The sequence below is a fragment of the Equus quagga genome, chromosome 2, assembly GCF_021613505.1.
Source record: "Equus quagga isolate Etosha38 chromosome 2, UCLA_HA_Equagga_1.0, whole genome shotgun sequence".
Classification (NCBI taxonomy): Eukaryota; Metazoa; Chordata; class Mammalia; order Perissodactyla; family Equidae; genus Equus; species Equus quagga.
The window spans coordinates 122,811,171-122,826,929 of NC_060268.1; the positions used below are offsets into that span (position 1 = coordinate 122,811,171).

Genomic DNA, 15,759 nt, shown 5'->3' on the forward strand with positions numbered 1-15,759 from the left:
TAATGAGGAGACAAAGGAATACTTTCCAAGCAAGGGGACAGGACCAAACCCGAGAAAAAGGACTAAATGAAACAGAAACAAGTGACCTACTCGACAAAGAGTTCAAACAAAATATCACGAGGATGCTCACAGATATTGGGAGAAGACTGGATGAACAGAGTGAGCTCATCAGAAAAGAACTGGAAGATATAAAAAAAAAAACGAGAAATGAAGAATACAATACTGGAAATGAAAAATTCACTAGAGGGACTCAATAGTAGAGTAGAGGCTACAGAAGACTGGATGAGCGAGCTAGAAGAAAGACTAGAGGAAATCACCCAAGCAGAACAGAAAACAGAATTAAGACATAATGAGAACACTCTAAAGGAACTCTGGGACAATATCAAGCACACTAACATTCAGATTATAGGTATCCCAGAAGGAGAAAAGGGAGACAAAGGGGCAGAAAATTTATTTGTCGAAATAATAGAGGAAAATTTTCCTAACCTGAAGAAGGAAACAGACATCCAAGTTAAGGAAGCACAGAGAGCTCCAAACAAGATAAACCCAAAGAGGCCCACACCAAGACATATTATAATTAAAATGTCCAAAATTAAAGATAAAGAGAGAATCCTAAAAGCAGCAAGAGAAATGCCACAAGTGACATACAAAGGGAAGCCCATCAGGCTATCAGTGGACTTCTCAGCCGAGACCCTACAGGCGAGAAGAGAATGGCATGACCTATTTAAAGTGCTAAAAGGAAAAGACCTACAGCCAAGAATACTCTATCCATCAAGGCTGTCATTCAGAATGGAAGGAGAGATAAAGAGCTTCCCAGACAAGCAAAAATTAAAGGAGTTTATCACCAAGAAACCAGTTCAACAAGAAATGCTGAAGGGACTTATTTAAGTGGGAAAGCAATGACCACAAATAGGGATTAAAAAATATATATATATCTAAGAAACAAAACAACAACAACAAAAAAACAGGCAATAAAATCACTTGTAAAGGTAAAAATATAGTAAAGGTAGCAGATCAACTATCTGTGAAGATAAGATGAAGGTTAAAAGACAAATGTACTAAAATGACTTATTTCAATGATAAGAGGGTAATGGATAGACAAACACTAAACAAGAGACTATATATGATTTCAAAAACATAAAACGTGGGAGGAGGGGAGTGAAAAAATAGAGCTTTTAGAATGAGGTCAAGCTAAAGAGTCTATCAACTCGATATAGACTGTTATATACATAGAATATTAAATAGGATCCTCATGGTAATCACAAATCAGAAACCTATACTGAGCAAGAAAAAAAGTAAGAGAAAAGAAATCAAACAGGTTACTAAAGATAGAGAAAAAGAAAGGAACAGAGAAGAACTACTAAAACGCCCAGAAAAAAAAGTAACAAATTGGCAATAAATACATATTTATCAATAGCTACTTTAAATGTCAATGGACTAAATGCTCCAGTCAAATGCCAGAGGATGGCCAATTGGATAAAAAAACAAGACCCATGTATATGCTGCATACAAGAGACACACTTCAGACCTAAAGACACACACAAACTGAAAGTAAAAGGATGGAAAAAGATATTCCATGCAAATGGCAAAGAAAAGAAAGCAGGGGTAGCAATACTTATCTCAGACAAAATAGACTTTACAAGAAAAACTGTAACAAGAGACAAAGACGGGTACTACATAATGATAAAGGGAACAATCTAACAAGAAAATATAACACTTGTAAATATCTACGCACCCAACATAGAAGCACCTAAATATATAAAGCAATTATTAACAGACATAAAAGGAGAAATAGACAGTAACACAATCATGGTAAGGGACTTTAACACTCCACTTACACCAATGGATAGGTCATCCAAACAGAAGATCAATAAGGAAACACTGGCCTTAAAGGACACATTAGACCAGATGGACTTAGTAGATATATACAGAACATTCCATCCAAAAACCACAGAATACACATTCTTTTCAAATGCATATGGAACATTCTCCAGCACTGATCACATATTAGGCCACAAAACAAGTCTCAATAAATTTAAGAAGATCGAAATAATACCATGCATCTTTTCTGACCACAAAGGTATGAAAACTAGACATCAACAACAGGAAGAAAACCAGAAAAGCCAGAAAAATGTGGAGATTAAACAAAATGCTACTGAACAACGATTGGGTCAATGAAGAAATCAAAGGAGAAATCAAAAAATTCCTGGAGACAAATGAAAATGAAAATACGACATGCTAAAATCTGTGGGATACAGCAAAAGCAGTTCTACAAGGGAAGTTGATAGCAATTCAGGCCTACCTCAACAAAGAAGAAAAATCCCAAATGGACAATCTAAAAGCACATCTAAAGGTACTGGAAAAAGAACAACAAACAAATCCCAAAATCAGCAGAAGGAAGGAAATAATGAAATAAATGATACAGCGACTAAAAAAAAAATGGAAAAAATTAATACAACCAAGAGCTGGTTCTTTGAAAACATAAACAAAATTGACAAACCCTTAGCAAGATTCACCAAGAAAAAAAGAGAGAAGGCGCAAATAAATAAAATAAGAAATGAAAGAGGAGAGATTACAACGGACACGTCAGAAATACAAAAGATAATAAGGGAATACTATGAAAAGCTATACGCCAATAAATTGGATAATCTAGAAGAAATGGATAAATTCTTAGACTCATACAACCTTCCAAAACTGGACCAAGAAGTAGAAAATTTGAATAGACTGATCACCAGTAAGGAGATAGAAACAGCAATTAAAAACCTCCCAAAAAATAAAAGTCCAGGACCAGATGGCTTCTCTGTAGAATTCTACCAAACATTCAAAGACCTAATACCTGTCTTTCTCAAACTATTCCAAAAAATTGAAGAGGAGGGGAGGCTTCCTAACTCATTCTACGAAGCCAACATTATACTGATACCAAAACCAGACTAGGACAACACACAAAAAGAAAATTACAGGCCAATATCACTGATGAACATTGATGCAAAAATTCTCAACAAAATACTAGCAAATCAAATACAACAATACATTAAAAAGATCATACATCATGATCAAGTGGGTTTCATTCTGGGGATGCAGGGATGGTTCAACATCCTCAAATCTATCAACTTGATACACCACATTAACAAAATGAAAAATAAAAATCACATGATCATCTCAATAGATGCAGAGAAAGCATCTGACAAGATACAGCATCCATTTATGATAAAAACTCTAAACAAAATGGGTATAGACAGAAAATACTTCAACATAATAAAGGCCATATATGACAAAACCACAGCAAATATCATTCTCAATGGAGAAAAACTGAAAGCTATCCCTCTAAGAACAGGAACCAGACAAGGATGCCCACTGTCACCACTCTCATTTAACATAGTATTGGAAGTCCTAGCCAGAGCAATCAGGCAAGAAAAAGATATAAAAGGGATCCACATTGGAAAAGAAGAAGCGAAACTGTCACTCTTTGCAGATGACTTGGTTTTATATCTAGAAAACCCTAAAGAATCCAGTAAAAAACTTTTAGAAGTAATAAAGGAATACAGTCAAGTCGCGGGATACAAAATCAACATATAAAAATTGGTTGAGTTTCTATACACTAACAACAAAGTAGCAGAAAGAGAAATTAAGAATACAATCCCATTTACAATTGCAACAAAAAGAATAAAATACCTAGGGATAGACTTAACCAAAGAAGTGAAAGATCTGTACACCGAAAACTATAAAACATTGCTGAAAGAAATCAAAGACACAAAGAAATGGAAAGACATTCTGTGCTCTTGTATTGGAAGAATTAACATCGTTAAAATGTCCATACTTCCTAAAGCAATCTACAGATTCAACGCAATCCTTATCAAAGTTCCAACAACATTTTTTACAGAAATAGAACAAGAATCCTAAAATTTATATGGAACAACAAAAGACCCTGCAGAGCCAAAGGATTCCTGAGAAAAAAGAACAAAGCTGGAGGTATCACACTCCCTGATTTCAAAATATACTACAAAGCCATAGTAACCAAAACAGCACAGTACTGGCACAAAAACAGACACACAGATCAATGGAACAGAATCAAGAGTCCAGAAGTAAACCCACACATTTATGGACAGCTAATATTCGACAAGGGAGCCAAGAGCATTCGATGTTTCGAAAAGAGAGTCTCTCCAATAAATGGTGTTGGGAAAACTGGACAGCCACATGCAAAAGAATGAAAGTAGACCATTTCCTTACACCATGCACAAAAATCAACTCAAAATGGATTAAAGACCTGAATGTAAGACCCGAAACCATGAAATTCTAGAACAAAACATAGGCAGTATGCTCGTTGACATCAGTTTTAGCAGCATATTTTCAAGTACCATGTCTGACTGGGCAAGGGAAACAAAAGAAAAAATGAACAAATGGGACTACATGCACAGCAAAGGAAACCATCAACAAAACAAAAAGACAACCTAACAATTGGGAGAAGATATTTGCAAACCATATATCAGATATGGGGCTAATATCCAAAATATACAAAGAACTCATACAGCTCAACAGCAAAAAAACCAACAATCCAATTAAAAAATGGGCAAAAGATCTGAACAGAGATTTCTCCAAAGAAGATATACGGATGGCCAACTAGCATATGAAAAGATGCTCAACATCATTAGCTATCAGGGAAATGCAAATCAAAACTACAGTGAGGGATCACCTCACTCCAGTCGGAATGGCTATAATTAACAAGACAGGAAACAACAAATGTTGGAGAGGGTGTGGAGAGAAGGGAACCCTTGTATACTGCTGGTGGGAGTGCAAAGTGGTGCACCCACTATGGAAAGCAGTTTGGAGTATCCTCAGAAAATTAAGAATAGATCTACCATATGATCCAGCTATTCCACTGCTGGGTATTTATCCAAAGAACTTGAAAACGCAAAGGCATAAAGATACTTGCACCCCTCGTTCACTGCAGCATTATACACAATAGCCAAGACTTGGAAGCAACCTAGGTGCCCATCAAGGGATGAATGGATAAAGATGATGTGGTATTTATACACGATGGACTACTACTCAGCCATAAGAAATGATGAAATCTGGCCATTTGTGATAAGATGGATGGACCGTGAGGGTATTACGCTGAGTGAAATAAGTCAGAGGGAGAAAGTCAAATACCATATGATCTTACTTATAAGTAGAAGATAAAAACAACGACAGACAAACACATAGAATTGGAGATTGGATTGGTGGTTACGATGGGGAAGGGAGGGTGGGGGGAGGGCAAAAGGGGTGATTAGGCTCACATGTGAGGGGATGGACTATAATTAGTTTTTGGGTGGGGAACATGATGTAATCTACACAGAATTCGAAATATATTATGATGTACATCTGAAAGCTATATAATGTTATAATCCAATGTTACTGCAATTAAATAAATAAATACATAAATAAATAAAAATAAAACCAAATGATTCCGACTTGGGAAAAAATATATATATAACTATATGATTCCGCCTATAAGAGATACTTAGAGTGATCAAATTCAGAGACAAAGTTGACTGGTGGTTGCCAGGGGCTGGCAGGAGGAGGGATGGGGAGTTATGTTTAATGGGTACACAATTTTGGTTTTGCAAGATGAAAAGAGTTCTGGAGATGGATGGTGGTGACAGTTGCATAACAATGTGAATGTACTTAACACTATTATTAAAAATGGTTAAGATGGTAAATTTTGTTATATGCATTTTACCACAATTAAAAAAAAATAAAGCTCATAGCCCAAAAAACAAAGAAAAAAGAAAAACAAATACACGAGTGTTAAAGACACGGCCTAATGCAAGGGCTAGTGTCTTGATTTTAAAGTACTACACATACACGGTTTAAAAAAAAATCCAAACAGTATGAGGTTATACACAATGGAAAATAAGTCTCCCTCCTATGTCTAACCCCTGGACACTCAAATCCCTGTTCCAAAGGTTCATTGGGACACTTTCATTGATAGACCTGGCACATATAAACATATAACATCTTAAAAAACAAAACAAAACAAAAAACTTGAGGTACATAAACCAGTTTCATCCTAATAGATACTGACGATTATCACTACTTTTTTTCCTCTACAAAAATGTACATACAAGCATTTGCATGTACAAACATACCTACAGGATAAATTCCTAGATGCGAGATTGCTGGGTCACAGAACATGGGCATTTTTGACTCTATGAGGTTGTGCCACTGTATATTCCTAACATATTTTATCAAATTTTTTTCCTTGCCAATTTAATAGTTGAAAACTACAACACATTTTAACTTAAATTTGTTTTTCAAAACAACTTTTAAAAAATGGATTCCAAGGTCATATTTTAAGTCAAAAAGGAATAATTTTCTTATCTTCTGGTATATGATAATACATATAAAGCTATCCCTCCACAATTCATGGTTAATCAAAGACCAATGTTCTCATACATCTTCATAACCTTTACATTGGAGAAGACAAACCACACAAAGGCAAAAGCACTAGCAAAGGACAGAGAACAGTAAACGAAACTCTACTCTCCAATGATCTTTCAGGATCAGCACATTAAGAACAGCATCCTCACACCAAAAAGTTAATTAAAGCATGATTATAAGAGGATTGCACTGTGTGTGTGTGTTTAAGAAAATAAGGAGTATATAATAATTTTTGACCGTGAGTTAAAAGGAAACTCTCCAAAGTTTGACAGATCACTGAAACTTAGAAGGTCACAGAAATGTTTTACCAGCCCATAAAATTTCAGTAATCCTTTCCATATCCAGGGTCACAACAAAGAACAATCTGAAATCAGTTTGAGCACGATCTGAGAACAAGCTGAGCACAGACCCATCTACAGAATTATAATATCAGTATTGTCAGGCATAGTTTTTCTTCCTCCCTCCCTCCTTCTTCCTTCTTTCCAACATCCCTTCTTTCTAATTACCTGCCATATGTCTATTTTGAGGGCCTGGCTTACGTGATACTGCAGACAGTCATCTCTAAATTATTCAGATGATTTTGAGGATAGTTGGGAGGGAGAAGGTCAGGAAATGATGATTAGTGCTTCTGAAAATTTAATATATAACTTTAAACAAAACTTTATATTAAAAAGTTTTTATATTAAAAACCTTAATATAAAACTTTAAACAAAACACCTGGAAATCTTGTTAAAATGTAGATCTGATTCAGTAGTTCTGGGATGGGGCCAAAGATTCTGCATTTCTAAGAAGCCCCCCAGTGATACTGATGCTGCTGATCTGTGGTCCACACCTGAGTAGTAAGAATATTGATACTTTTAAAAAGTAACCCCAAAATTACTCAGATTCAACTTTAAGATATGTTTTACCATTTCAATATGAAGATTTACCAAAGAGCAAAACCCTGCAGGAGGAGCTATTATAATAGGAATAGTTAGTAGTTGGTGTGTAGCAGTTGTAGTAGTTAGCAGTAGTAGTAGCAGCAGCAGTAGTAACAGTAATTAGCAGCAGCAAACATTTGAAGAACACTTACTCTGAACACATATTCAGGTAAGCACTTAATTAACCATTAAAATGCCAGAAGGTAGGTGCTATTATCTCCACATTACAGATAAGAAAACCAAAGCTAACTTGCCCAAGATATTAGGCTCCAGGACCACTGCAGTACCTTATTCCGATTATCAAGTTCACCATCACTGTACTGTTATCAATGGACGTCACCATTTCTCAAGTTGACACACAGGAGGGGGCAATTGTTTAAAGGCCTTATTTTCTAGCTCCTATAAAGTCCAGCTTAGATAAATAAATAGACAGATTGTGGTAACTAATCAGTCTGGGTCAATGTCAGGAAGAATTTAAAACTATTATTTGACACTACAGGCAATCTCCCCTTGGATAATCAAGACTGGTCGTGTGTTTAGAGGCCACAGAGATGATGTTGTTTTAAATCACTTGGCTTTATTGGCTAACTAAGGTGGGACAGAGTGGAAGAGCTTGCTTTTGAAGTTATCTGAAGACTAACTTTGGTTACAATATGAGTTCCAGCATATTTGGCTTCGAAGCTACATTTTACACTTTTTAGAGATCAAGCTAAACACACAGTTCTCAGCCACAAAGCCCTGTAGAGTAACTGGATCCGAGCAAGGGCACTTAAACTCACTGCCAAATAAAAAGCGTGATCGCCTTATTCCACACACACATGCCTTACTAGGATAGGCCAATGAATCAGGAATATAACTTTTCAGACATTACATAATTTCACATAGACTTGCTTCTAATGCTGCCAAAGAAAACAGCAATTTGTATCACTAAGAATAAATCCACACTTGAAAAGAAATGAAAGTTACAAACATGAAACAGTGTAACTCTGGCCACTTCTTTTCATGCCACCCTCCTTCATAATTTTTCTAGTTAATTTTATTTTACAAAACTGGCATTAGTAAAACAACCTAAAATGATATAAGCCATAAAATTACATAAATAAATGAAACTAGAGAAATCCAAGTAATGTTACACTTATAAGAATAGTAAACTCTAAGATATGATTAACGGCACTAAAAAAATAAATAATAAAGTCATACACACACTGCATACTTCTGGGTCCTCCAATATTACACAAAAAACACTGGTATATTACGTCATTTATTATTATTTTTAATAGACTCCACTTTGCTATCTAAAACTATTTCTGTTTTCTAAATAAATGTTTCACTGATACATCCCTCATAAATTAGGAATAAGTGATTAATTTGAAAGCAATCCACCAATATCTACAGTCAACATTTTCAAATATAAATAATCAACATAAGCCTAGTAAGTATTCTATTTAGAAAATATTACCCGTCAGCCCAGGATTACCTTTAGCATGTTCATAAAATTCCTTAACAGAATATTTGCAAGCAACAAAACCAAGAAAACAAAAGCAATTAATTACTTCTCATGCTTAAATAATGGCTGTGCTGAAGATATATCAGACTTTAAAAGGGGGTAAGCATAAACTCATGACATATTTATCTGACTAGTCCTCTTCTACAGTCATTTCTGAAAAGAGTGTTCTTCTTCACACTATCCTTTCTCAAAAAATAAATTTCTCTTTCATTTACTCAAAAGTGGGTGCTTTTCACTGCTTGCTTTTGAAACTTTCCTAAGGAAAACCTGTCACCTTAATCATTATCACACAAAAGTATGCAAGTGTCCATACATACACACAGGGCTCTGGTGCTTTTAAACAAAGACCAAACCACTAACAGCAGATCTTTAATAGGTATGCACAAACAACTGGTATAGCTTCTTTACCTTTGTTTAAACCCTTGCCTCACCAGCCAGGATTTTGTTCAACTTTATGTGTTCAGCATTTAAAATACGCATTTTTTAATTTTCTAAAAAAGAAATTACATCACAATTCTGAATGTTTTTCCTAACTATGTATGTGTACACAGATGTGTGAGCGCACATGTGCATATACATGTGTGTGTGTGTGTATAAAATAAGGGGGTGTGTTCTTCATTCTTTCCCCCCAGTTAATAAATAATAATAATAACAGCTAATATTTATTGCATGTTTACAATGTGCCAGGTACTGTGTGAAGTACTTACATTATTTCAACAATCTCAGGTTGGTGTTATTATTGCCCCAGTCTTATTAAGGAGGAAACTGTGGCACAGAAAGGTTAAATAACAGGCCCAAAGGAGCATGGCTGCAAGTGGCAGGGCTCAGATTCCAAGTCAGGCAGTCGACCTCAGAATCTGCTTTTTTCACCCCTGTGTGAGTCTCTAAATTAGGAACAGTAACCAGAACAGGGATGGAAAATAAGTCAAGGGCAAGGGTCATTTTGGGGGTGGGAGGCGGAGGTGAATTTATAATGGGAGTGGATATTATAAGCAGCAGCCATGGGAGGTCTATTATTGTCAGAGTAGATGAAGAGGAGACCATCAGCAATTCTCTGCTTAATTCAAAATGACTTTTACAGAAGATGAGATTTCAGAAGTTACTTAAAACAGAAGAAAAAAGGACAGCATGTTGAGAGGAGAGTATAAGAAACTGATAGTGCTTGGGAGATGGCTCAAAGACTAATGTATTGAGTTCACAAGGAAGGTGCTACCTAAAGGAACTTAAAACAAATGGAGAGAGAGAAGGCTGGGGACCTAAGCAGCAGAGGAGGGAAATGAGATAATCCAGAGCCTGCTGGTGCCTGGCTTTGATGCATGGAGTGAACAGCTAGAAGAGATGCAAAAGGAAATGAGACGCCACTGTAAAGATTTAAGGAAGGGGCTGGCATGGCCAGGAAGTCCACACAGCAGGACGTAACAGCCCATTCTAGAAACCTGGAAGAGAAGGCGAGGAGAGGAAAAGGACAGGCTTAGAAGCTACTGAGTTTAGTGGATTTCATGAAGATTTCTTAAAGACTAGTGTTATTCTGGACAAGTCTGTACATTGAGGGAAAAATGTCAGCCAGAAATTGATCTAAATTCAACAAAGTCTTCAGAAAAAACTGCCAAGGCAGAAAACTTCCTAGTGACTCTGCCAGTACAGCTAATTGTTTAGCAATTACTGGCCTTGATCATAACAGAAATTGTAGACATTTAAAAACTCTTATACTGTGAGGAACTACTTCTCAAAGCCCTTGAAATTTTTATTAGTATTTGGGCATGCTCTGAGCAAAGTTCTCTACCCACGTCACCAGAATAAAGATGACAATTTTCCAAAGAAAATTGTTATGTTGTCTTCTCCATTAAGCTAGTTATCCTCAGTGAAGATGTACATATGAATAATTTATATGCACCTGGAATGATTAACATGAGCATACTGTTCCAAAGACACAGCTAGTTTTCTTAACAGTCCAGATCATAGAAATTCCTAACAGTTATTTTCTTTCTTTCTTTTTTTTGTGAGGAAAATTGGCCCTGAGCTAACACCTGTGCCAGTCTTCCTCCATTTTATGTGGGATGCCGCCACAGCGTGGCTTGACAGCAGTGCTAGGTCCTCGCCCAGGATCTGAACCCACGAACCCTGGGCCACCAAAGCAGACTGCACAAACTTACACTACACCACTGGGCCAGCCCACTATTTTCATTTGGTTAAAGGGATAAAATACAGACATTTATGGGGGAAAAACAACTTTTGCAGCTTATTGATTTAGCTTTAGGAGTATTTCACAATTGAGTCCTTTCTAGCAGCATACAACCAGGGGCATATGTCTAATCAATACGGAACAGCTACCTTGCAGTTTGCCCTCATGAATTAATCAACATCACTCAAATTCAAACCATCAGGCAAAAATCAAGAGACCTACGTCTCTTTGAACACTGTAGAACCACCCAAACAATGTTATCATTTATGATAATGACAATAAACTCAAACCCTAACCACAAGCCCCCAAACTAGTGTCTCTACTCATGAGATATTTATTTCTAGGCTCTCTTCTTTCCAAGGAACTAATTGCGTGAATGAAAGCTGTCACATGCAACACTGTCTATATTGCTGCATTAGCTGCATCACGTAACACTACAAACCAAGAGCTGAGAAACGGCAGGGGATAACCTCAAGGCCACACAGCAAAATTAGGGGTTTTGGGGAATCTGGATCTCTCCACTAAATTCAATAGTCTATTGTTAGGCAAAGTAACCTGTTTCCTGATCAGCATGTGAAACAATACAGGAAAAAATGGTGTGTAAGCAGAAAGTCTTTCTTTATGAGCTGCAAATTATATTAAAAAGGTTTCATTTCTAATTATGGTCATAGAATTACAGATACCTTAAGAAGAAGAGCCTGTTTGTTCTCCCTGGTGTGAGCAACTCACTGATTTAGGCTCTCTTGAAGCCAGCAGCCAAGTGGCAGTGGCACAGATCCAGGAGTGCCTGGAGAAGAACAGATGGACAGCTATCCTAAAAAAAGAGCTCCCTGATGTCACCCAGCAATGAGATGTGAGAGCTGGATAACTATCCCATCCTCATTCAGGTACTACATGTATAAAATGAAAGGGTTCACAGTAAGAAGATATTTTTCTCATTGGAGAGCAGATAACACCATGGTTGTTCTCCCTTCCACTCTCATTTTCTAATGAGGCCTTCCCAAGGCTTCCTATTTAACATAAATCAACTTCATCTAAGGATTATTTTTTAGTTTTCCACTTATGTTGGTTAAGAGAAAATTCATATTTCATCAAAGTTTTCAGAATGTGTTACACAAACTTTTGAAAGGTTGCTGACACACACTCTAGTAAAGGAATTAAGGGCATAGAATCTGGAACCAGACTCCCTGGGTTTAATCCCTAACTCTACCATTTTCTAGTTGTGTGACCAAGCCAAGTATTTGACCCCTCCTTTAGTTTCTATATCTGTAAAATGGGAACAACAATAGTTGTACGAATTACATGAGATCACATATTTAAAGCACGTGTATAGCATGCGGTAAGTGCTCAAAAGATGTTAGCAGCTATGAGTTATTACCCTATGACGTAGATATTTTGGCCAATCAACATTTTTTCAGCACCTGCTACTTACTTCAACTGTACAAGAGCACAGACTCTCTATCCACTATGCCAGAGAAGATTAAAAGAACGAGAACATGTGACTCGTGCCTTGAAGAGTTTACAAATTATATGGGGAAAGAGGATACATACAATTCAAGACCATGATTTTAGACAAAATAATTCCACAAACACGTGTGTTTCATACTTCCTTCAATAACATATTCTGTGTAAGGTTGGCAAGTCAAATTCTCAAAGATCAGTTCCTCTATCCCTTGTAAAAGAAAGGAATGATGAACAGTTTTGAAAATTAAACGTGTCAAAAATTGTCACATGTTAATTGTATCTCAATAAAACTGAGGGGAAAAAAGAATTATTCTATTTTCTTCTTATAAATTCATTTAGCTAAAGAAATATTTGAGCACTTATATACAGGACACTATATTTGATTTTAAAATTCAGGTTTTTCAAGTTTTATTTCATTAAAATTGTATAGCTAGAACATAAATTATCAATAGAAGTATAAAAGTTGGGTAGAGTCAGTGCATAGGGCTTCTAAAAGGAGGTGAATTTTGATGAAAATTTTAAAACGAAGGGTGGGAGAGAAACTAACAGCAGAAGTAAAGGGCAGTAGACATGGGTAGAAAGGTAAGGGGTGGTGCCTATGACGATTAAAATACACAGACTTGAGCAAGGATTCATGCAGGGACAGGAAAAGAAAGGAGGTCCTTTAGATGGAGAGCCAACTTGGCAACAGCCTCAAATTAAGAAAAACAAAGCTCTCCTAACTGACCACCACGTAACGGCCTCGCCAGTCCAGAGCTCTTTATTTCCCCACAAAATGCTCAACAGTAGTGGCTAATAAGCTATTGTCTAGGACACTTCTGCTTCCACCTGTTGAGTTCTGTGCTTAATTGTGTTTGTTTTCAAATCTGTTTATGTCAGTTATGCCTGTTACCATAATTAAGTACCTTAATTAAACACTGTTATACAACATCCAATAAACTATGTGTACAAAAGAATTGTAGTCTCTATGGACACTTAGTTGAATGTTTTTAGACAAATTTGACTAATAGTAAAAATAAATTGTACAAGATTTGGAGGAAATTACAATCTAGAAGAATTCTGCATTCAGATTGCTTCATAAATGCCTTTAAAGAAACTGAGACTGAAAATTGTTGAGAAAAAAGATGGGCAACTCCAACCCATGCTCAGAAGAAAAGCCTGCCTTCCATCACACAACGGGCAAACACATAAACATGATATATATCTTATAGTTAAAATATTAATAAAATGTTTATATATATCCTTTTTTATTCCTTCCTTTTAAACAATTTTAAACTAACCAAGCAATTCTTACCACCTCAAATAAAAGAGCTTTTATTGTAATGAAGTCAAGTGGACCATATGATCATTCTTAAAAGACAATTACCAAAAAACTACACCTTCACATAGCTGGGAAAAATCCTATTCAAATACATAAATTTTTATATCTATACTCACTGTGTCTCATTTCAGCTAAGTCTATGTGATCATAGATGCACAGGGAATAATAACAGGTAAATCAAATGTAAATTTTGTTAAATATTTTGCCCACAAAACTCCAATCTGAATATTGAATTTAAACAGATATTTGCATTGTATAGACCCAACCTTAATATATTTTCCTTTTATCTAATGCAAAATAAATATTTCATATCTAGCACAAAAGAAGTCTAAATAGATATCAAGTACTTTCAAAGTATCTTAAAATAATCAAGAAAAGATAGATACTACAAGGATAATCAGTCTGTGAAAAGCAATCATTTTTCAAATATTATAATTTGCTACTGACTGACTTTAAGACCTAAATAATATTAACATAAACAATGGTAGATACCACCTACTTGTGTTCACTTTTTTCTTGAGTGGGTTAAAGCACAGACAAGAACTAAACCTAGGATGTAGTAATAAGAATTATTTTACTTACTGTGAACTATTTTGAATACACACTTACTACTTATATATCTGAAACTATCACCCCAGTAGAAGCTACATATATTTTCCCATTAATTACCCAGAGCAGGTTATTAATCCTAACTGCAAACAATTTGCCCAACTGATGGCTCGTTGGTTTTTCTGACATGACCATTTCACAGATAATTAGACTATAAAACCACTCAATAGGGATTGTGTCTTGGACTATGTCCTGTACATGATGATGAATACACATGGCACTCAGTCAATGTATGACTAATGATAACACTGCCGTTCGTTTATTTTTCAAATACTTTATGTTCACTGAAAAATATTTATCACAGGATTTCACTGTACGCAAGAGCATCTGTAACACAGGGTAGAAACGGAATGTTTTCAAAACAGAGTGCCTGGAAACATTAGCCAGAACTCAGGCGGCCAGTATTTGGGGATTTTTTTGGCAGGCGCATAAAATAGATCAGACATTCTAGTTAGAAAACTAAATTCCCAGGCAATAGGTAGAAGAAACCAATTTCATTCAAGATAAATGATTACTTTCAAATTCCATTAAGAAGAAAGAATTCTGTTTGGTAGAGATAGGCATAAAATCATGAAAGACATCAGAAATAAGAGATGAGGCCCAAACCACCACTACCTCGTATTATGTACATTTCCCACTACAGAGGCCTGAAAGCTCTGCAAATTTTTATCTAATTAATTATAAATCACTGAACAAATCCTGACAATGATGAGAATGCAGCTTGGACAGAAACAGTCTGAACATTTCTAACTCTAAGTTCTACCACACAACAAAAGAGAAAAATATTCAGCAAGGAAAAACAAAGGTTCTTGGCTAAAAGCTCAACTCACCATCTTGTACTTATCAAAGTCATCTTAGAAGGCATTATTCCAGGGTTACTTTACGGTTGTCTAAAAACTAAAAAATGTACATGCACTGGCCCCAGGTCAGTGATCAATAAATACTTGTTGACTTGATGTCTTAATTTTTCAAGAAAAGGGTTATGAAGCCTTTAAAGTTTTAACAACTATGTATAAAAACTAAAGATTTCTTTCTCCAAAAAGTAAGTTCGTATGTCAAATGACATAAATGAGCTAAGAATTTTAAAGTACAGAATAAAACCAGGTAGGGGGCCAGCCCCGTGGCTGAGTGGTTCAATTCGCGTGCTCCACTTTGGCAGCCCAGGGTTTTGCTGGTTTGGATCCTGGGCGCAGACATGGCACCGCTCATCAGGCCACGTTGAGGAGGCATCCCACATGCCACAACTAGAGGGACCCACAACTAAAACAATATACAACTATGTACAGGGGGATTGGGGGAGAAAAAGCAGAAGAAAAAAAAGAAAATTGGCAACAGT

At 36.0% G+C, this 15,759-nt stretch overlaps 1 protein-coding gene across 5 annotated transcripts in view; it reads right to left on the reverse strand.

The window, feature by feature from the left end:
* Window positions 1-15,759, reverse strand: part of KAT6B (lysine acetyltransferase 6B) — a 185,944-nt gene that overhangs the window by 81,217 nt on the left and 88,968 nt on the right. The window lies entirely within an intron of this gene.